This window comes from Canis lupus, chromosome 14 (assembly GCF_048164855.1).
Source record: "Canis lupus baileyi chromosome 14, mCanLup2.hap1, whole genome shotgun sequence".
Lineage (NCBI taxonomy): Eukaryota > Metazoa > Chordata > Mammalia > Carnivora > Canidae > Canis > Canis lupus.
In genome coordinates, this window is record NC_132851.1 from 55,055,244 (window position 1) to 55,078,979 (window position 23,736).

The 23,736-nt window shown below is 33.2% G+C and overlaps 1 protein-coding gene across 22 annotated transcripts in view; it reads left to right on the forward strand.

Annotated features, from left to right (window-relative positions):
* The window catches only part of ADGRL3 (adhesion G protein-coupled receptor L3), an 856,207-nt gene that overhangs the window by 174,952 nt on the left and 657,519 nt on the right, over positions 1-23,736 (forward strand). The gene's annotated exons all lie outside the window — the stretch shown is intronic.

The window sequence follows — 23,736 nt, forward strand, 5'->3', positions numbered from 1 at the left end:
ACAAAAAATATGGTATTAAAAAGAATTTATATGTTATATATTAATAACATAAATGATTTACATCTTCTTCAGCAAATCATTTGAAGGCAAGTAGGCCTTTATATTAATCAACCAGCACTAAAATTGGAATTTCCTTTCTTCTTGAAGTTACCAAAGTTGATTTCTGTGGAGTGACAATTATAATTATGCAGCTTAAAAGCAGAAATACCAATTTTCTTTTTAACATTATGTCATGTTCATTTAATTTTGAGTTGTTCATATAATGGTATGTATTATAAATTTTTATAAAACTATTTTCAAAGATTCTCTTCTTTTTACTCTAAGACTATAAAAAGTGATTTAAGACTATAAAAAGATTATAAAAATATTGCACTCACTTTGTAGGCGCTAAAATTTCCAGGATATTTCTTCTAATACATATTTATGCCTTAATTTCTTTGCCACTGCTTTCTTCAGCACATTCATTCACATAGGCAAACATTATTTTCTATTTCCCACAGTAGATATGATTGAATCTTTAAGCTAGTACTTTATTTGTGCTTACTAGCTTATCTGTACATTAACATATAAGTTTTGCAGGCCTTCGTTTAACTATCTTGAATACAAAGTGGATTTTTGGTACTTAGTGATATAAATTAGTTAAACTAACAAAAACACACTGATTCAATCATCTTTTTCAAAAAATTCTACCATGTGAGACTTAGATATGCTTGTTCTGGAGACATTAAATGCTGGTGGGAAAGATATGAAACTTTATAGAAATTACCGTATACATTTTATGAGTCACTGACGCACTGTTAAGGAAACAAAAGTGGGAGCAAGTCACTTTTTCTGGAAGCTCTTCAAATCGTCATAGAAGTTATGAAATTCATTGAGGGGTTGTTGAGGCAGGGAAGGTGAAGTCATGCATTCCAAGCTAACAGAATAGCTTTTTAAAGTGTACTTAAAGGAATAAGGAATGTCCATTGAAAGATTGATATTTCTGATGTTGCTCAAGTATTACTCATGTGGTGGAACAGTTAGGAGATGAGTCTGGAAAAGTAGGTTTGGAGCAGCCCATGCAATAATCATGTTTGCTGGACTAGCACCTAATTTCCCAGCCAAGATGTCTCCAGAGTGCTTAAGTGCATTTATAGGGTTGTGAGAGGAAAATTTCAGAACCTCTCCTTAATACTCATTTTCATTATAAAATATAAGAAAGCATTAAGGCCTTACAATATTTATTGTAATGACTATTACAGGGAACAGAATGAAGTTTCTAGAGGATATGTTTTTTTTAATAGTGTTAAATGATTAACTGTTGTTTTGTCATTTTTTAATTGTGATATAATTTATATACCATTAATTTACTCTTTTAAAAGTATACCATTTAGTATTTTTTAGTATATTCACAGAGTTGTGTAATTATCAACACTGTCTCATCCAAAACATTTTTATCTCTCCTAAAAAACACCTTTTACCCATGAGCAGTTACTCCCTTTGTCCCTTTGTCCTGTTCCCTGGCTAATATACTTTTAGCACCTATATATTTACCATAAAAAATGGAATCATACCATATATGGCCTTTTGCACCTACCTTCTTCACTCAACATAATGTTGTCAAGTTTTACCCTTATTCTGTGAATCAGGACATAATTTCTTTTTATGTCTGAATACTATTCTGTTATATGGATATACCACCTTTTGTTTATATTTATTAGTTGATGGATATTGGGGTTCTTTTTAATAATTTCTGGCTGTTATGAATAAAATGGCTGCTATAAACATTCATATACAAGTTTTCCTGTAGGCATATGTGTTCATCTGTCTTAAATATATAATGGGGATATATATTGGGATCATGAGGTAACTGAATGTTTTACCTTTTGAAAAACTAACAAACTGTTTTCCAAAGGGCTTGCACCATTTTACATTCTCACCAGACATGTATTCTAGTTTCACTCTATTCTTGCCAAAAGTCATTGTTATTTTAATTATAGCCATCCTAATGGAAGTCAGATTGTATCTCATGGGATTATGATGGCAGTGATTGGTTTTCAAAATATTTTAGTGTACTCATATTACATGTGTTTGGATAAGCGAATTAAATGAATTGATGTCAATTTTTACCTAGACCACTCATATTTAGACAATTGATTTTATGAAGTATTAAGAAAAAATTATGAATTGAAGATTATTTGATTACTACATGCCCAAATAAATAACAACAACAATAAGCAAAAACTGGCAGGGCACCTGGGTGGCTCAGTTGCTTAAGCGTCCAACTCGATTTCAGCTCAGGTCACAATCTCGGGGTTATGAGATTGAGCCCCACATCCGGCTCTGTGCTCAGCACAGAGTCAGTTTAAAATCCTCTTCCCTTGCTCCTCCCCCACTTGCATGCTGTCTCTCTCTCTTTTAAAAAAAGATAAATACATTAAAAAAAAACAAAAAATGGTAATGGATAGCTAAAAACTAATTAAGAAGACTATTATAGGGATTTGTCTCATATTATAAGTGATTAAACTTGTCCTAAGAACAAATTTTGTCTTTAGTATAAGTTAAGGGTTCAATTTTTTGAACCTCAGCAACATGCTTATAAGACTTAAAAACCTTTGGAGCACAAATAACGAGATTTTTCAGCAGTGTTTAAAGTCACATTCAATCTAGTCATTTAGAAATTTTCACTGAATTTTAACATGGTTAAAAGTCTTATTTGAGATTTTCTTCAGAGGAGGAATAAAATCATTGGAGAAAGCCTAGAATTTTCTGCTATGGTCAAAATGGCTAAAATCACACATGGAAAATTATGTGGCTACCATAAAAATGTATTACCTTCTCAGTAAATACTGTTGGAAGATGACATTAAAATAATAATACTTTTATCAAAAAAGTATTCAAATAAATTATGTTGTATGAAAGATTTCTTTTATGTATATTTCCATATCAATTTAAGATCATTTTACGTCAATTTATGATATTTGCTACATTATTTTTTAAAATCTGGATTATTGTATAATTCATGTATAATAAAATCACTCTTTTTAATGCACAATTCTGTTTTGACAAACACATAAGGCTCAGTAAGTACCACTAAAACCAAGATAGAGAACATATCTATCATCCCTGGAAGTTCTCCTATGCCCTTCTGTAGTTTCTACCTCCCGCCACATATCAGCCCTGAGAACTTCTAGATTCATTGTATTTTCGTAATGGAGTACAAAACTGATCCTGAAAGAAAGCAGAGCAAAGAGATCACGTTTTGGAGACAGACACTACATACGACCTTGGAGGTGTTACTTACCTCTCTGTACTAAAAATTTCCTTATTTTTAATATGAGGCCAATAAAATTTTGTACTGTATATTACTTAAAATAGAACTATTCATATTCAAGCCCCTACAGACACTAAGTGCTTGTAAAATAAACTATAATTTTTTGAACCTCTAAGGAAGAATGTACTGTAGAAGATAGATTTCCCACTGTAAATGACCTCTCAATGGATTGTTTATTTTTATTTTTTTTCCAATGGATTGTTTAAAGACGTTTTGCTTATTTTATTTTATTTTATTTTATTTTATTTTATTTATTTATTTATTTATTTTTTAAAACACTGGTATTTCTTTTTTTTTTAAGATTTTATTTATTTATTCATGAAAAACAGAAAGAGGCAGAGACACAGGCAGAGGGAGAACCAGGCTCCATGCAGGGAGCCCGACGTGGGACTTGATCCCAGGACTACAGGATCAGGCCCTGGGCTGAAGGCGGTGCTAGGGATCCCTGGGTGGCGCAGTGGTTTGGCGCCTGCCTTTGGCCCAGGGCGCGATCCTGGAGACCCGGGATCGATTCCCGCATCGGGCTCCCGGTGCATGGAGCCTGCTTCTCCCTCTGCCTGTGTCTCTGCCTCTCTCTCTCTCTGTGACTATCATAAATAAATAAATAAAAATTAAAAAAAAAAAAAAAATGAAGGCGGTGCTAAACCGCTGAGCCACCAGGGCTGCCCTGCTTATTTATTTTAGAGAGAAAGAGGAGTCCGTACAAGCTGGGGAAGGGGTAGAGGATGAGGGAGAGAATCTCAAACAGACTCTGTGCTGAGCGCAGAGACTGACCTGGGACTCAGTCATAACCACCCTGAGATCATGATCTGAGGTGAAATCAAGAAACCAACTGAGCCACCCAAGTGCACCTCTTTGAGTGGATTTAACCACAAAATGTCAAATCACAGTTTTCGAATAATAAAACAATTAAAAATAAATAAAATAATAAATAACAATAAGGGCCATTCAGAAAAATCACTCTCTGAAAGCCTTTGCTTAATTATTCTAATTCCTTAGGCATAAATCCTTGGAGTGAATCTTGAATTTTCTTTTGTACACATTGCACATCCATCAGCACATACTGTCTGCCTTCTTCTGAACATCTCCTTAGCTATTACCTTGATCCAGATCACGGTTTCCTGTTCCCTAAAGAATTATGACAGCCTTCTCTTTTCCTTGCCACATCATTTTCACTGTACAGCACTTAGAACCCTGTTCCTTTTTTAGTATCCTCTGCATTGTAGCTATTCTGGCTTCATTGTATTTCCTGAACACACTAGGCCATTCTGCTTGGGAGCCTTAGCGTATTGGTTCCTCAACTAATCACAATTCTTCTCTTGCTTATTTCCTAGGCTATAAATATCCTCATGGCAATCTTCCCTTGACATCATATTTAAAATTGAAATTGCTTGGGAGCACCCTCTGCATTCCTCTCCTTTATTTTTCTCCAGATCCCCTATTAACACATTATACATATTTTTGTTTATTGTCTCTTCCCATTGGTTAAATATTCTAAATATTTTCTCTTTAGAGCATCCTTTTAATTTCTAGTTTTAAATGTCTTTTTATATTGGACAACTGGCTTTGTTTGTGGATATTAGGTTTGGATACTAGAAAGGTAGGGAGACAATGTGGGTGACTGCAGCTATAGGCAGGAGGATTATCTGGGAACTATTTGCAATAACTCAGGTGAGGTATAACAAAGACCTGGTTTAAGGCAGCAACTCTGGGGATTGAATGGTAGTAATTTGTTTGAGACTAGAAGGTAAATTTGACAGGTCTTAGTGACTGAGTACATTGCAGTAGTGAGGGTTTAAGTCTCAGGGCCATGAGTCTCAGGTTTGAAATGGCAACCCAATGGTCGGTGATGCCATTCACTGAGGTTTGCAGAGTAGAGTTGTAACAATAATAATAATAAATGCTTTTTCAGAAATAACATCCAGAGCTAGATGATAATTTAGGTCTCTAGATAGGAGCGATTTCTACTAATGAACACCTTAAGCCAAAGGTCACTGTCTCATTTCTTTTTTTTTTAAACCATTTGTTAATAGAAGTAAAAAAAAAAAAAAAAGTTTTGGTTTGCTATGAAATTACATTTTCTAATTAATTTCAAAACCAGTCAGAAAGTACAGGATGTAAAAACTGGCCATGGGCAGAGTAAAAGCACATTAATTATTCAGACAGTTATCCCTGCTTATTCCATTCTTGGAGATATAGTGGCTGTCAGAATCTGTCAGCTGTAGAGTTAGTGCCCTTCAGAATTTACATGCATAAATGGTGACCTTTGGAAATTTGCATAAAGATAAGTCTGGCATTCAAATGATAGCTGCCAGTCAGTTGAGCAAAGCAAAAGTTGTCAGCCACTACTTAAACCACAGAATGGGCCATGAAGCAGTAAACAGCAAGTGGGGTATACGCAAAACAACAGTAGTTACTTTTTCACCAAAAATGAAACTAAAACCTTTTTAAATAGAGTTTTACAAAGGCTAAGTAAGTTATTACCAATAACTTACTATCTATGGATCAGTATTTTTGGTGCACTTTGCTCTGTTCACCAAACATTTTGTTGAAACTCCTTATATATTAAAAGTACTCAATTTAAATTTTAATCGTTTAAAATGTTAATTAGATTTTATATGTAAAATTGATGCATACTCATTATAGAAAATTTAGAAAATGCTGCAAAGGGAGAATATTAAATTATTCATAGTCCCACACCCAGAGGAATCTATGGTTACCATTATAGTGTATACTCATAGTTATCTTTTAAATAAACAAAGACATATACATGAATATATAAGGAGAAGGTGCTTTTCACTGTTATCTTACTACATTTTACTTATAAGTACTATTGAGATATATATTTATATACAGCATTTTATATATAGGTGATTATTATTACCTCAAATAGATTTTCAGTAGTAGAATTACTAGGTCCCAGGGTATGACTCATTTTTTTTGAAGCTTTTGATATATTTTCTTAAAATTTCTTTTCAACTTTTATAAGCTGTCAAATTGCTTATATTTCATCTTCTTCCTTTAATTATTTTTAAACATATTTTAAATGTCTGATAAAAACTTGCCATTTAGGAAATTAAAACCTATGTAAGGCAGAAAAATAGTTATGAATCAAAATTTCGTTTTTCTTTGATTATTGTTACAAATTTCAATTTCTGTATGAAGTAACATGTCATCACTTACCTGACCCATTATTTTTTTTTAAGATTTTATTTATTTATTCATGAGAGACATAGGAAGAGAGAGAGAGAGAGAGAGAGGCAGAGACACAGGCAGAGGGAGAAGCAGGCTCCACACAGGGAGCCCGACGTGGACTCGATCTCGGGTCTCCAGGATCACGCCCTGGGATGAAGGCAGGTGCCAAACCGCTGAGCCACCCAGGCTGCCCTTACCTGACCCATTAACCTAAAGCTAAAATATTTACACTTCAGAACAGTGCTAATAAATACCTAAAACTACGGCAAAAAATAATAAAAACAAAATTTTAAATATTTGAGCACTCAAAATAATTATAGATAAGTTTTGTGTTAAGAGAGGCTGGAGATCAGAGTAAACAAAGTTCATTCTTCATCTCCTGTCTTTTTTTTTTTTTTTTTTTTTGTAGTCTCTGTCTGTTTTAAACACCATGCCTTTCCTGCTGTGGCAAACAAGGTGTAGTGACCACCATAATTTTTGGAATGCAAACAGGGCTCCTTCAGTTTTTTTCATCTTGAACATGCCTGAACATATTCTTTAACTCAATACTTTAAAGATAAAACAGAAAGACTAGTTGAGAGTAAACAGTATGGATGTATATACAGCCTTTTACTTCCTTAGTTAACCTTGAATATGGGTGATATTTGAAAAGTACTAGTCCAGTCAAATCTGTAAGAGGATTGTGATGTTTTTATTCAATTATTTCATATAGTTTAAAAGGTTTTATTTCTTTATTCGTGAGAAACACAGAGAGGGAGAGGCAGAGACACAGGCAGAGGGAGAAGCAGGCTCCCTTGCAGGCAACCTGATGTGGGACTTGATCCCTGGACTCTAGGGTCACACCCTGAGCCGAAGGCAGATGCTCAACCACTGAGCTACCCAGGCGTCCCTGTTATTTCTTATTTTTTTATGCATAAACCTTGAATTAGGAGTGGCCAGGACAGAATCTTGTGTCCTGATCCTTGTACTTTACCACATCTTCGTCTTAAACTGTTCACTAGTGCCTTTAATACATGATTGTGAAAAAATATTATGATGGCTCCAAAAAGATTGTTCATTTCTGAATGAATCAGGGATGCTATATTGAAAAGAGGAAAGAGCCTGCTTTATGTTATAAATATTTATAGATTGGGATTTTGTGCCAGGGCTAAAAGCTAAAAATCATTTCATTATTGGCTTTTTACTTTTTTCCCCCAGGAGAATGATTTGTTTATGACTTTTTATTTATTTTTTTTATTTTTTATTTTTTTATGACTTTTTAAATTAGGTATATACATTTAAAAAACTTTTTATTGAGTACATGTTTGAAATTAACCATTGTAAATATTTGAGGAATTTTAACAAATGTATATACACATGCAGCCATGTCTGTTATTTGTACATCTATCTATGCTTATACGTTTTTGTTTTGTTTTGTATTCTGTGTGCAATTCTTTGAGATTTAAGGCTTATATGGAATTGTGTTTTCATCACTATAATTGGGTATAAAATAGTTATATAACCTCAAAATTTTCTTGTGCTGTCCCTTAGTAGTCATTCCAGCCTCTGTCTGTAACCCCTAGGAACTGCTAATCTGTTCTTTATTCCATAATACTTGAGTCTATGTTTTTAGCTTTTTCAGAGTGTCATGTAAATGAATTATTACAGTAAGTAGTCTTTTGAGACTGACTTCTATCGCTTTTCATAATGCCCTTGAGATTCATCCTTGTTTTTTGAGTATATCAATAATTCATTTCCTCCTTATGGCTGGGCAATATTCTATTATATGGATGTCTCACAGTTCATTTATCTACCTGTTGAAGAACTTCTAGGTTGTTTCTAGTTTTTGATGAAAATAATGCTACTACAAACATTCGTATGTTGTGTGTGTAGGTGTGTACACAAATTTTTATTTATTTGAGGTAAATATCTAAGAGTTGGACCTTTGGGTCAACCTGATAAGTGCACATACATGATTTTTAAAATATTTCTGAGTTTTATTTTGTCTTACTGGATTTTGTTCTTGTTTCTTTTTTATTTATATTCTTTTTTAAAAAAGATCTTATTTATTTATTCATGATAGACACAGAGAGAGAGGAGGGTGGGCAGAGACACAGGCAGAGGGAGAAGCAGTCTCCATGCAGCAATCCTGACTCAGGACTTGATACTGGGACTCTAGGATCATGCCCTAGGTCAAAGGCGGGAGCTAAACCGCTGAGCCACCCAGGGATCCTCTCTTATTTATATTCCAAGTGACACTGTTATTACTTAAATTAATGTATTGCAGAAACTTGTCTTCTTCAAGTGCTGTTATTTTTTCACACTAGTCTGACTAGTCAGGACCTGGTTTTATTGCTCTCTGAGTTTTGGTAGGAAAAATTATATCATCCAAGTGGAAAAATGCTGACTTTAAGATTTTTCCTTCAACGATATTTATTTATTTATTAATAAAACTTTAATAATTTATTAATAACTTTAATAAATAATAAATACTTTTTTTTTCTTTAAGAATATGTCTTTTTTCTTTAGTAAGTTACCCTAAAACAACTAACCACACAAAACTAAAGGTTAACCCTTTCTGCACTGGGTGCAGCTGTATTCAGTTGTATTGAATTCACGTGTTTTTTTCTAACTAAAGCCCATGTGCTTTTTACATAGAAAAGACCCTTATGAGAAAATAGTTTGTGGTAAGTAATAACAAATTTGGTCATCTGGCATTGAAGAGCCAGCAGAGTTGTGGGACTCTGAGTCTTCAGATCATCACCTCCCACTATGCTGGCTCTGTGGCAGAGTAGTATTACCAAATTATACAAGAATAGATACAGTAAAAACTAACCATGAGTTTTGACTTTGTGTATTAACAATGAGGACTACATAACCACTAAAATTATTAGTAAAAAATTTAGTAACTATAACAGGGTGGATTGTTACATGACAGAACACAGTTTTTATATGTATCTCAGAGCCTTTGCGTTACACACATTTTGCAAATGTGGTTCCTATTAGGAAGAACTCTGGATCAAGTTACCTTTACTCAAGGCCTGGACTTGCCATTAACTTGTAATGACACCCAGGGAACATCATATAATCTCTCTGGATTATAGAATTCTCATTTGTCCAATTAGTGAGAACAGCACTAGATTATCCATAAAGGACCTTCTTGCTTTAAAAAAAAATAAGATGCTGCAATTCTGTGATGATCTTGGATCATTGAGAAGAAAAAGTTAGTGTGTGTGTTTAATATACTTTGTCAGAAGGCATGGATACATAAAATACATTTTTTAAAACTTTGACGAGTACATGCAATTTAAAAAAAAAGTTTTGATGTGTGTAGTTTTTTAAAAGATTTTATTTATTAGAGAGAGAGAGAGCACAAACAGGGAGAAGGGCAGAGAGAGAGGGAGAAACGGACTCCACACTGAGTGGGAGCTTGACGTGGGGTTTGATCCTGGGACTTGAGCCCAAGGCAGATGCTTGACCGCCTGAGCCATCCAGGTCCCCCAGTTTTGGTGTTTTGAAAAACAAATGCACTAAGTATTCCAGAAACCTTGGATATTATAGAATTATTAACTTCCCTATTGTTTTTTAAAACTTTCATAACTTGAAAAATTCTGGATTTTGTTTTATATTAAGTAAATATGAGCAAATATAAATTTATATTCCTATTTTTTAGAATTATATGATTCTATTGAGAATTGTTATATGTGGTTTTCTCTGGAATTTCTAATGGCAACACAAATTTAATTCATATCTCCCCTTAATTATTAAACATAAGCTTCATAACAAATTCTCATTTTTTTGAAGTAAATATGCATTTTCTGAAATAATTTAAAGCTTAAATACTCACAAGAAGGGGAGACTAATTCAAAAATATCAGTTTTGGTTGTATATGCTTAATGCGGAATAACTACTACTTTATGAAGTAACATATTTCAAAGGCTAAGGAATGGCGTAAATCTTGAAGAGGAATGAAGATTAAAACATATTAATTTTAATTTTTTAAAAGTCATTTATTTAGCACATATTATTTTAGTACTGGTGTGTATAAGACCTCTGCTGTCTTCTGGAGTGATTATGCTCTCCTAACCTAAAAAAATTTCAAATCTAGCTGGAGATACAGAAACATGCGCAATTAGCTATATTACAATATGCTAAGTACTATAGTAAAACATGAGAAAAAGGAAGTAATTAATTCTGAATAAAAGGCCTTGGAAAACTTTGCAGAACTGATTGCATATTTACTACCAAGAAAAGAGAATGGGAATTCTAAGAGAATGGTGACGGGGCCAGAGTACTCATTAGAGAATAGGGAATACTCTGTTCTGGAGGATAATTTTTCAGAGTGATAGAGTATTAGGTAAAGATACTTAAGAGGAAATTTAAGGATATATAAAGAGACCTTTTTTATATTGTTCAATATTTAGTAGAGACCTAATTATGAAGAATTATTGTGATACTGTTGTTTTAAAGTGCAATATGTCTTAGAAATGTAAGAGATGGATCAAAGGTGGGGGTAAAACAATCAGATAAAAAAAAAAAACATTGCAGGGAGGATATAACTAGCATCTACAGTATTCCGTATTCTGTTGGCAAATAGAAGTCTCAGCACTGATGAAAGTTCAAATGAACTCTCTTCACTGCACTTTTATATAAACTTTGAAATATATACCTTTAGAATATATTTTGTCCAAGGGGGACAACATTTTCCCTTCTTTAAAACACAAATTTTACACTTAAACAAAACTTTCTTTTATATCTTTCCCATCCATCTAATATGTAGTATATGCATTTTTTCTTGAGTCCTAAAATGTGTTAGTGGAAGAGAATTTAATTGCTTAAGAAAAAAAAAAAGAAATAAATTGGATTTCTTGGTTTGGCTTAGTGCTGCCTTCAATGTTCTGAGGACAATAATGCAATTAGCTAAAATGTTTATCCACAAAATTTAATTCCTGGGGAGTAACTTCTCAAATTGCTTCTTACAAGTGTAATGGAAGCAAGCAGTTGTTTGCTGGCTTTGTTGCTAAAAATTGTGAATGGCTAGATTTTTATAAAACTTGGTGGTGATGCATGTGTAATCATATAAACTCTCTATTGTAAATTTGAAGAAACTGAATTTTGTAGACAAACCCTTTTTGTTATATTGTGTCTCAGAGTTCTCAGCTGTGAGTAGAGGAATCTTCCCGTGTTATTAACTCTCCCATACATACAGGTTTTAATAGATTTCTATTTCATTTCAATTTCATTTCATTCCTGATTAAATGCACTGAATTAGCAATATTTTTGGATTGTCCATTTACGGATAATCTAGTGATAAGTATTTGAAAACGAAAGCTTGACATTTATTCTGGGTATATATAAATACCCAAAGAAAATGAATGCTTCTTATCGCTATACATTTATCAGTAAATATTTTAGCAGTAATTCCCTCTGATACCACCTTTGAAAAGAATCACTAATAGGAAAAGAGCAGAGGAAGTGTATCATAAAACCTTTGCTGAGTATAGAGGTTCTGAAAAATTATCCGTGGGCAAAGGCTATACAGATTATTTCTAATAACTTTGCTTCACTGTACTGTGCTATTTCAGGTGCTTTCTATCTTGACTGGACTATTTCTTAGCCACATGTAAAACATACTAAGAGGCTAATCATACAATAAATAGAAAAAAAATGAGGATTATGGCAGGTTATGAAATCCATTCAGCAAAATACCACAATAAATTAATGGTTTCATTTAAAAAGTAGCCAATTGCAACCTATTTGAAATTAATAAGGAATGGTAGGATAGCAGATGTTTTGACTGGCATGGGCTTTAGTTAGAATGTCAGGCAGTAAATTTAATACTGTAAAAAATTTGGGAAGTATTGATATGGAAGAGATTAACTCAACTGCTTGTTTAGGAAGAGTAACACTAGTAGGTTTTTCATCCATTTTCTGAGAGGGCACATTGTGCTAATGCTATTACACAAACAAGGAATAATGAACTAAAGGAGTCTTCATCAAACTATTCACCATGGATTGAAGACCACATTTGAATTGAGATACACATTTCAAATAATGTTTATTATAGCCTGTTTTGGCCAAAAGGGAAAGGATTTATTTGTGAAGTGCTACCTAGATTGTTCATTTCACCCAAATGCTTGACACATTTCCTGTACCTACATGATACCCAGTAACGAAATTCTTTTAACTTCAGCTGTAGCAGAAAGTGAACTTGTAATTAGGTTTAAACTTCTAAAAATAACATTTTATTTTTCACATTATGTATATTCATGTTTAATATATTTAGACTACAGCCTCAATTATAATATTGGCCTGTTAATGATATTAAAGATTTTAAATTTACTATTGTTGATAATGCCCTATATCAACCAAAACTTGGTTTTCTAAAACTTTTATGGGACTAGTCACATATCATGTTACACTGAACACATTTGTGATGTTATTCTGGAAGGAAAAATTCCTATTCTGACTTACTTTGGAAAATTATCGCCAACTTGATGGATTTGAACTGAGTTTTTGAGTATATTATCATTTGAAGCACTTTGATCTCTGACAACATGTTGTATAGGTAAAAGTTAAGAGTAACCCAGCACACTTGTGGCTTTCCTAGTCACTGTCTTCTCTGCCACATCCAAGTAACTCATCTAAGAAGAAAACCTTTATTGTTGTTAATGTATAATGCACTTAACTATAAGTTTACTATAAATCCATGTATTTTCCCATAAATAGATTAAGGTACAACTTGACCCCCAAAACATATATTTGGATAGTGCTTTCACTGTTTTTTTTTTATCTTGATACTTATCATGTTCAAATTTATATAATTTGGTATCTATTATGTCCTACATATTATGAAACAAATGTTCATGTAATTTATGTAATTGTTTATTAATCTAATAAGGAAGATAATATTACTGTTACTACTGAGAGGAATGGAAATTTGGTTTAGGAGAATAAGGATTTATGTTTCATTATTCCTTTTTAATATAATGTTAAAATTATAAAATAATATACAATAATAATGAAGTTTCTAATTCGTTTTTATATAAAATGTCATCAAATCATTACATCATCATGCAGTAATTATTACAAAATTAGATAAAGTTAGGGCTTTTAAACCCAAGATTTTTCTTTCTTCCATATCAATATAGTCTCTCTTTTTTCCCCCCTGTAACACTTTTGCTTTCTTTTCACAAAACTTTTTGAATTCCAAAAAAATCACAAAATAAATTAAGGAACGGGACAGATGTAACTAATCCAATTACTCTCCATTGCTGTGGGTCTGGCTAATATTAAATACTCATAGTCAAAGATAACAAAAAGGAAAGTGGGGCAAATGTGAAGATATGAAAATGTGAAAGCACATAATCTCTGGAGGTCCTGATTTCTTTCTTTCTTTTTTTTTTTTTAGTTTTGTTTATTCATGAGAGACACTCAGAGAGAGGCAAAAACATAGGCAGAGGGAGAACGCTCCTCGCAGGGAGCCGATGCAGGACTGGATCAGGACCCTGGGATTACGCCCTGAGCCGAAGGCAGACACTCAACCACTGAACCACCCAGGTGTCCAGGTCCTGATTTTTAAAACTGCTTCAGAGACCACCATTAGGATGTTTTTCACAGCATCTTTCTGCCTCTCAATTTCTAGTAAGGTAGTATTTAGGTCCTCATGAACTTTGCCTCCCTCTTTTGCACCACAGAGTTAGAGTTAGTTAGTGTTTCTAATGCTGGTTGAGATTCGTCCTGTTTTGTTTCTTTTATTTTCTTAGTGCCACATGTAGGTACCTATCTTTGAATAGCCACAGGAGTTGCTAATCTCCCATAAAAAAATTTAAAAATAGTAATTGGTCCTTTCAGGCTCCAAAGGTGGTATATTGGATCTCTTTAAGAATCCTTTTTTCTTTTTTTCTGGGGATCCCTCGGTGGTTCAACAGTTTAGCGCTGCCTTCAGCCCAGGGCGTGATCCTGGAGTCCCGAGATCGAGTCCCATGTCGGGTTCCCTGCATGGAGCCTGCTTTTCCCTCTGCCTGTGTCTCTGCCTCTCTCTCTGTCTCTGTGTGTCTCTCATGAATAAATGAATAAAATAAAAGAAATCCTTTTTTTCAAAGAAGGACGTTAAAGATTATATTAAAGATTTTCATTCTCTGGATTTTATTGCAAAGATGGTTTGGGTGTGTAGTTGTAGAAATGGAATATATGATTAATAAATTGGTCAGTGAAGCACCATTAGCACACTGTATTTTAAAAAGGGAAGTAAATCTGGACTTTGTAAGTTGATGCTCTGTTGAAATTTTTGGAGTAAACCATTCACATAATAATTTAGAAGTCCTTGTCACATCCAATAGCCTGCCCTCTGCATGATGAAATAACAGAGTGATATTTGTTTTGATGTATTTGCCTTAAGAAAAAAATCATTGAACAATGTTTTATAGAAAATACAATCCTGAAAATTTGTCAGTGCCCTTTGTTGATATGTCCATAAATTAACATTAAGGAATAGTGAAGCGGATGTGATAAACTAATTTCCTAATGAAGAAACAGCCTTTGAAACTCTAAAGATAGAAATTAGGAGGATTGAGCTTTGAATTTTGGATTTTGATTGATAGAAAATACCAATTTTAGTAGACTTTTTATAGGTATCATGGGTTGAGAATTATTAGCCTGTAAATATGTTGACAGTAAAATGGCATCATAGTTCAACCTAAATAATGTAATATTTTATTGAGATAAGTTAATCTTTTTTCTCATCTTTTAATTCTTAAAATATAGTAAAGAATTTCATATTTAGGGATCTCTGGGTAGCTCAGCAGTTGGGCATCTGCCTTCGGCCCAGGGCGTGATCCTGGAGTCCCGGGATTGAGTCCCACGTCGGGCTCCCTGCATGGAGCCTGCTTCTCCCTCTGCCTGTGTCTCTGCCTCTCTCTCTCCATGTCTCTCATAATAAATAAATAAAATCTTAAAAGAAAAAGAATTTCATATTTAAAATCTTCATCCAGACTTGTTGAGCAAGTTTAATTTGTAATAATCCTGTCTATAAATATTAATCTGATTCACTATTACATAGTAAAATAATATCTTTTTTACGTCTTTCTGGCTGACCACTCTCTCATTTTGGCTTCCTCTGTACACCTTTATTCTCCGGCTCCATTTAGGGGGTCCCTGATGCAGAATGCCTTTTTTTTTTTTTTTAACTTTTACATGTTTGACTTACTTGATATGCTCCTGAAATATGAACTGACTTATTCAAAGGACCTTTCAAATCTAATAGTTATTTAAATAACCATATCAGATTTTGTGTAGAGAACATGTAAATAAAGAAATCCTATCTTTCTTCTCCTCTTCACTTTTGCATGTGCTTTTTTTCCTTCCATAACTGTCTCTCTAACCCCTGTCCCCCTCTGCACATTCCCTACACCAGTCCTTTTTTCTCCTTCATTCTTTTTTGGGGGAAAAGGGAAGAATAACTTATACAAGGGTAACTTGAATTTATTCACATATTCTAATGAGAAATAAAAGTTCTGAATGGACCATTTATAGGAGAGGACAATCCCTTACTTGTACGTAGAAAGTATACGGAAATCAATATTGTCTATAGACAGAGATTACTAAAATTATTATTTATTCAAATGTCAAAATGGAATTTGAAGTAAAAATTGCTTACTTAATAGCCAGATCTTTACTAACAGATAAATAGCATTAAATGAACTATGTGAAACTAATGAATAAGATTGTTTTAAAAATATTTTTCATACTAGGAATTAATATTAATTGATAAAGGGCACTGCTGACTAGTTTAGCACTGACTTTGAAAGTGTATTATATGGCTCATGATGTAATCTTGAAAGCAGATTGTTTCCAGTATAAAATCAAATTTTTAAATGACAAATCATATATTAGGCATTCATGTCTAACAAAATTATTAATTTGTCCCTATTTCATCTTTTGGGTTAATCTTATTAATTTTCAATATCTGTTTTAAAATATTATATATACTTTGTATTTTTAAGGTATTTAGCTTTATAATTAAAAGTAGAAAAAGGTTGTCAATTAATAATAGAAATGTCATTCTTGTGTAGTGAATGAATAAAAATGCTAAATGAGTACCTCAATGAACTAGTACTGGCTCTCTTATGGCATATATTAAGGATATCATTTAACTTCATTGGGCCTCAATTTCTACTTTAAATTTTGAGAGCACTGGACTTAATGACTAAGATATCCTCCTGACTCTAAATGTTTAATATTTAAAATCTTTCTTCTTTCTGTGTAAACTTAATCTTTCCTTTGGGATTTTAGGATTGGGGAAGAATGTCATTCATGTTTGCTCTTATATATGATGAGGTAGACAAGAAACTCAGTCAGAATGACAGAGTATAACTTCCAAATTCAAAATGTTGTGTTGACTAATGCAAAAAATTTATGCTTAGTTATAAGCATTGGCGATAAGAACTGGAGCATATGATCAGTGCAATTGTGCCCCTGAGACAATATAATTTTCTGTAAATCAAAATAATCAGCAAGAGAGCATATATTTCCTTAATGGAGTACTGAGAGTTTATCAGCTGTTATTAGCATACTCATAAAAAAAAGAATGAAAAGGGAAAGTATCCAGTTGGATTTTTAAGTGTTCGTTAAGTAAAAAGGTTTTGTATATGTCATATCTTAAAGATTACTATATCTAGAAGGGTTAATTCCATGTTGAGGAGAGCATTCTAATAATTATAGAAATGAATATAATTATTACAAGTGGACTTGAGGAATTAAAATGTCATATAGTTTTTTATTGTGTTAGTATATTAGACCATTATGAAAAGCTTTTGTTGCAATTGAATAAGCAAGTTAAGTATAAATTTAAAAAAATCTTATCCTATGTAAGGAGAAAATTATATATTTTATTTTTTAGAGAAGAGTAGAAAGTCAACTAGAAATAATTCCTCTGTTTAAATCCGGCATTTTTTGAAAGAGTACCATCACTATATATTGTCCATGAGATTCCCTGTGAATAACTGGCAATGTGAGGCTATAGTAGTCAGAGCTCTTTATTCCCTCCAAACCAGTTATTGTGCTGCTAATTAGAATTGGATATTGGTGGTAGTGGAAATGAGGGAGACTATCAATGTTACTTTGTGTTAAATTTTAATCACACAAGTTAGGACATTCAGAATTATGGTTTCCATGGTAACTGCAACACTGAGCCCTGTGTGAAGGCATTACAGTGGGGGTCTTTGATTAAAAGAAAGTAAACCAGAAGTGAAACAAAATGCTCCATATGTGCAGCTAAAGTTAAAAAAAAAAAAAAAAAAAAGTCCAGCTCCCTTGTCCTTAATTATATTTGCTTAATAGTATGTCACGTGTTTGTGCAGTACACTGAAAGGTCTGTTGTAATTCTCATGTGGCTGCTGTATTTTCATTAGATTTTAAATGATTATTTTTATAGCACCTTTTGCATTTTTTAATGTATTCAATTTTCATTTTAAAAATGAATATTTTTAAATATCTGCAGAATATGATTTGAGGGGACTCATGCTAATACATTGGGGGGAGAGTTTTTTTTTTTTCACTGAAAAACTTTTTAAATACATAGAATTGTAGTACTGTTTTTTTTTATTTTTTTATTTTTTAAATTTTTATGTATTTATGATAGTCACACACACACAGAGAGAGGCAGAGACACAGGCAGAGGGAGAAGCAGGCTCCATGCACCGGGAGCCTGACATGGGATTCGATCCCGGGTCTCCAGGATCGCGCCCTGGGCCAAAGGCAGGCGCTAAACCGCTGTGCCACCCAGGGATCCCTAGTACTGGGTTTTTGTTATAGTCTTTCATTTTGAACATTTGGGTTAAGACAGCTATTTAAAGTTCAATTTTTATTAAGTTCACTTTTATCATCAAAATGAAAAGAATCCCAAGGAAGAAATGAGACTAATCTAGGGCATGTTGTGAATTGGATCATAAGATGATTGTTAACAGTAAAAAGTAGTTGAAGACACTGATCACTAAAGGTAAAATGTTATTTGGAGAAGATTTTTTGAAGAATACACTTTACTCAAGAATTGGGTTAATAATTATTAAGCTGTTGTGTTATTTATATATATGTTATTTATATATATATATCCCTTTTGATAAAAACGTAATATTTAGGGTTTAATAGAGTATATTGGAAAAAATGTTACATACTATTAAAAAGTATATATATACACACACAAACATGAGTGAGAAGTGTGTATGCTGTAAGAACAAAAGAGGCCTGCTCAGATAAGGAGTTTTTCATATATTATAGTAGTGCTTCATTGAGCATCTATTATGGGCTTAGTTATACTAAGTTTGTCATTATGTGAGTTTATATGTTTCAAGGAGCATATGAGCTAGTGACTTTTTTGCTGAAAGTAAGTAAAAGTAAGGACAAAGATTTATCTGCATTTTCATTTCTAAGTATTGAAAGTGCTGATCAGATTAATATTTCTTAGGATATAGTCCAGAAACTTGTAACATATATTCAGATAAGATAACATAGATTAAGTATTTCTCTGTTAATACTTAGACATGGATGAATGCCAGTGGGTCAGACTTTAAAATCAAGCATCATTTTATAGACCATTTGTCTGATGCAGAGGTCAGCAAACTATCTCTATAAAGGGCCAGGTACTAAACATTTTGGGCTTTGCAGGACATGTAGTTTTCCTGCGAACTGCTGAACTCTGCTATTGGAATACAAAGGCAGCTGTAGTCAGTATGGTAAAAAATGAGCTTTGCTGTGTTCCAATAAAAGTTCAAAATACACTGAGGTTTGTGGTTCATATAACTTGCAAATGTCATGAAATATTCTTTTTTTGATTTTTTTTTGACTATTATAAAATCTGAAAAAAACTATTCTAGGCTTGTGGGACACACAAAAACAGTGTGGCCGATCAATCTCTTGAGCTGTCATTTCTTAAACCCTGTTTTTTTTATATTTTGATTTTTGTTTTTGATGGAAAGGTTATTTGTTTATCAACATTCAAAGTGTGTTGCCTACCTGCATGACAAAAATTAGTAAACACTGTGCATTCAGAATTACATTTTAAAATTATATAGTTTCCATTGATCATTTGAATATTTGATGATCCATTCTATTTTGAAATAATTGTAACATCATCTATGTGGATTTCATAGATCCAATTCATAGCATTTTTTTTCCACATGAGTTTTAATCAAATTGACAGGAATTTGAGTAGAAGGAGGTCAAAATGTTAATAAAGTGGTTGGAAAATGTAGCTTACACAGATGGCTGCCTTCGGCTCCCTAATGTTCCATCCCAGAATTAAGCAGTTTCAAGCTCATCAGGATGCATATAGACCTCTCCATGTAGGGTGACGCCACTGTGAAATTTATGGTATGGTGTAAAACATCAGAATCTGTGTTTCATGTGTGTGCCTAGCAGCTCACAGAGAGGACAGGGAAAAGGAAAGAGCTGGCTGTGTCATGTTCTTTTCCTAAACGCATCAGCTAGAGAAGTCCTTCTTTCCCTTTAGCAGAATGAATAAAGGCTGGCAAATGCCAGAAAGTTATATTAAATGCTGTTCTTTGTCATGAAAAGTGAATTAAAGGGAAAGGGTTCCCCCCTCCCTTCTTTTATTCATTCATTCACATCTTTTTGGTTACCTACTGTATTTGGTCAGGCTGCCATAAGAAAAACAGCATAGTCTGGGTGGCTTAAATAACAAAAAAGTATTTTCTCTCAGTCCTGGAAGCTAGAAGTCCCATCTCAGGGTGCCTTTTGGTTGCTGGTGACACCTCTCCTCCTGGCTTGCAAATGACTGCCTTCTTGTGATGTCTTCACATGGCCTTTCCTCCATACATGTGCATGGAGAAAGAAATAGTGGGAGGGAGCTCTCTGATTTCTCTTTTATAGAGACAATAATCCTGTTGGATTGGAGCTTTATCCTTATGACTTTATTTAACCTTATTTACTTCTGTAAATGCCCCATCTCCAAATATAATCGATTTGGGGGTTAGTGCTTCAGTGTGTGAATTTTAGTAGGACACAGTTCAGTCCATAATACCTCTCTACCAAGTTTTGTTCTAGTTGATATATATATTTATCAGAAAGTTTTTGGTATTATGCTGTTTACATGGTATTGGCAGAGATAAATGTTACTCAAGTAATTTCATGAGTTAATGTGTAATTGCAAACTGAAATAAGTTCTTTGAGGTAAGGAACAATATTTTTGAGAACATTATAGTTATAAAGAATATACATGGATTTGGAACAAAAGTACAGTGACATATATTCATTATTATAATACCATACAGATAAAGTTACTATCCTAAATAATTCTCTGTACTTCACTTATTCATCTCTCCCCCTTCCCATGCCTTGAAATCACTGATTTTTTTGTTTCTATGGATTAGAAATATTATTTATTCGTTTAAAAATTTGAGTATAATTGACACATGGGGTTATATTAATTTCAGATAAACATTATAGTGATTCAACAATGCTGTATGTTATCTAGGCTCAACAGCAGTGTAGCTATCCTCTGTTATTATACAACACTATTATAATATCATCGACTCTATTTTCTATGTTTTATCTTTTATCCCTGTGACTTACTCATTTCATAACTGGTAGCCTGTATCTCCCATTCCTCCTGACTCATTTTGCCCATTCACTCTCCCACCTCCATTCATTATTTTGTTCTCCATGTTTATAGGTCTGATTCTACCTTCTTGTTTTTATTATTTAGATTCCACATATTAGTCATATCCTATGGTATATGTCTTTCTGTGTCTTGTTTCACTCAGTATAATACCCTGTAGGTCCATTGATATTGCCACAAATGGCAAGATCTCTCTTTTTTTTTTTTTCTGGCTGACTAATAGTCCATTTACTTACACACACACACACACACACACACCCCACGTCTTCTTTATCTATTTATATATTCATCTGTTGATGGACCACTTCCATATCTTGGCTATTGTAAATAATGCTGCAATAAACGTAAGGGTGCATATATCTTCATTAGTGTTTTCATTTTCTTTGGGTATATACCCAGTAGTAGACCCACTGGATGATGTAAGTGAAAGACCTGTACCCTGAAAACTATAAAACATTGATGAAAGAAATTGAAGATGACACAAACAAACGCGAAGATATTCCATACTCATGGATTGGAAAAATTAATATTGTTAAAATTAAAATGTCCATAGTGCCCAAAGCAACCTGCAGATTCAAAGAAATTCCTATGGAAATACCAAAAGCATTTTTTGGCAGAACTAGAACAAATAATAGTAAAATTTATATGGAATCACAAAAGACCTCAAAAAGCCAAAGCAATCTTGAGAAAGAACAAAGCTAGAGGTATCACAGTTCCAGATTTCAAGATACACTACAAAGGTTATGGACAGCTACATGCAAAAGAATGAAACTTTATAAATTTCTTACACAAAAATTAACTCAAAATGGATTAAATACATAAATGTGAGACCTGAAAGCATTGAACCTCCTATAAGAGAACATAGGAAGTAATTTCATTGACATTGACTGTAACAAAATTTCTCTAGATATGTCTCATAAATCAAGGGAAACAAAACAAAAATAAGCTGTTGGGACTACATCAAAATAAAAAGCTTCTGCACAGTGAAGGAAAACATTAACAAAGTGAACAGGCTGCCTACTGAATGGGAGAAGATATTTCGAAATGATATATCCAATAAGGAGTTAATATCCAAAAAATATAAAGAATTTATACAACCCAACACCCCAAAAAATCCAATAAAAACTCGGCAGAGGATCTAAATAAACATTTTTCCAAGGAACACCTACAAATGGCCAATAAACACATGTAAAAATGCTCAACATCACTCATCATCAAGGAAATGCAAACCAAAACCACAGTGAGCAATCACCTTACACCTGTGAGAATGGTTAGAATCAAAAAGACCAGAAATAGGGGCACCTGGCTGGCTTAGTAGGTAGAGAATGCAACTCTTGGTCTGAGGGTCATGAGTCTGGGTCCCATGTTGTGCGCAGAGATTACTTTAAAAAGAAAAAAAGAAAAAAAAGACAATTAACAAATGTTGGTGAGGAAGTAGAGAAAAAGGAATCATTATGCACTGTTGATGAGAATGTAAATTGGTATAGTTACTGTGTGAAACAGTATGGAGGTTCCTTAAAAAATTTAAAATGGCTTTAGGCATACCTAAATGGCTCAGTTGGTTAGAGCATCTATCTTGGGCTCAGTTTGTGTTTCCCAGGTTCCTGTGATCCAACCCTCCACCGCCAGCCAAAAGGCTGCCTCTCCCTCTCTCTTTACCCCGCTCCACTCCCCCCACCCCGCTCTTTCTCGTGCTCTCTCATATTCTCTCTCAAATTAATAAAATCTCAAAAAATTAAAAATGGCTTTAATATTAATATTGAAGATGCCTCAACTGAGTGTATCTGCTAAGAAGCAGAAACAGTTTTCAATCCATCAATTCTTTATTGCCACCTTGAATGAAAAATAAAAATCTTCGTACTGTATGTTTTTTAGTGCAAATCAATACCATGTTGCTTTGTCCTTTGTAAAAGATATCTGGTTAATATCAAAGGGGAAAATCTATTCATGTTTTTGGGAATCAAGTCAAAATATCAGAATCATGGGTTAAATAAAAGCCTTTTTTATCTTTTTAGAAATCTAATATGTTACTAATGTTCTCATATTCAAAAGAATTTCTAATTATATTTGCAATATTAAGCGAGAATACCATAGAAAATGATGGGATGTATATAGAGATGTAAATAAAGGTGTGGTGAGTATGCTTACCATACACTCCACTTGACCAGAAGTTCTTCATTAAGCTCTTTCCCTGACCTGAATTTGGCTACTTATCTCTTTGAAAAGAAATGGAATTAATTGCAGAGGGAATGTAGATTTTAAGAGTCTTTGGAACACTGCCTCCTGCTCATTTTGGAGAATACAAAAATATTGGCAGATTAAAAAACAATCATGATTTTACAGAGAAATGAATTATTCCATTTGGAAAAGAAACATAAAATTTCATGGGCTTTGACAAATTTTTCCATGTGTGTTAGGAACCCAGTGTTAATTGTACTTGATATTAGAGTAACTATTTACATTTCTTATGTAAAGGGCACAGTTCTATAAGTGGTACCATTTGTAAAGCACTGAATCTAAATTGTATTAGTTAAGATCTACCTAGTTCAGATACATATCTATAGTAATATCCAAAGGGATTTTATAATTTGAGATTTGTTAAGAGTTTCTTCAA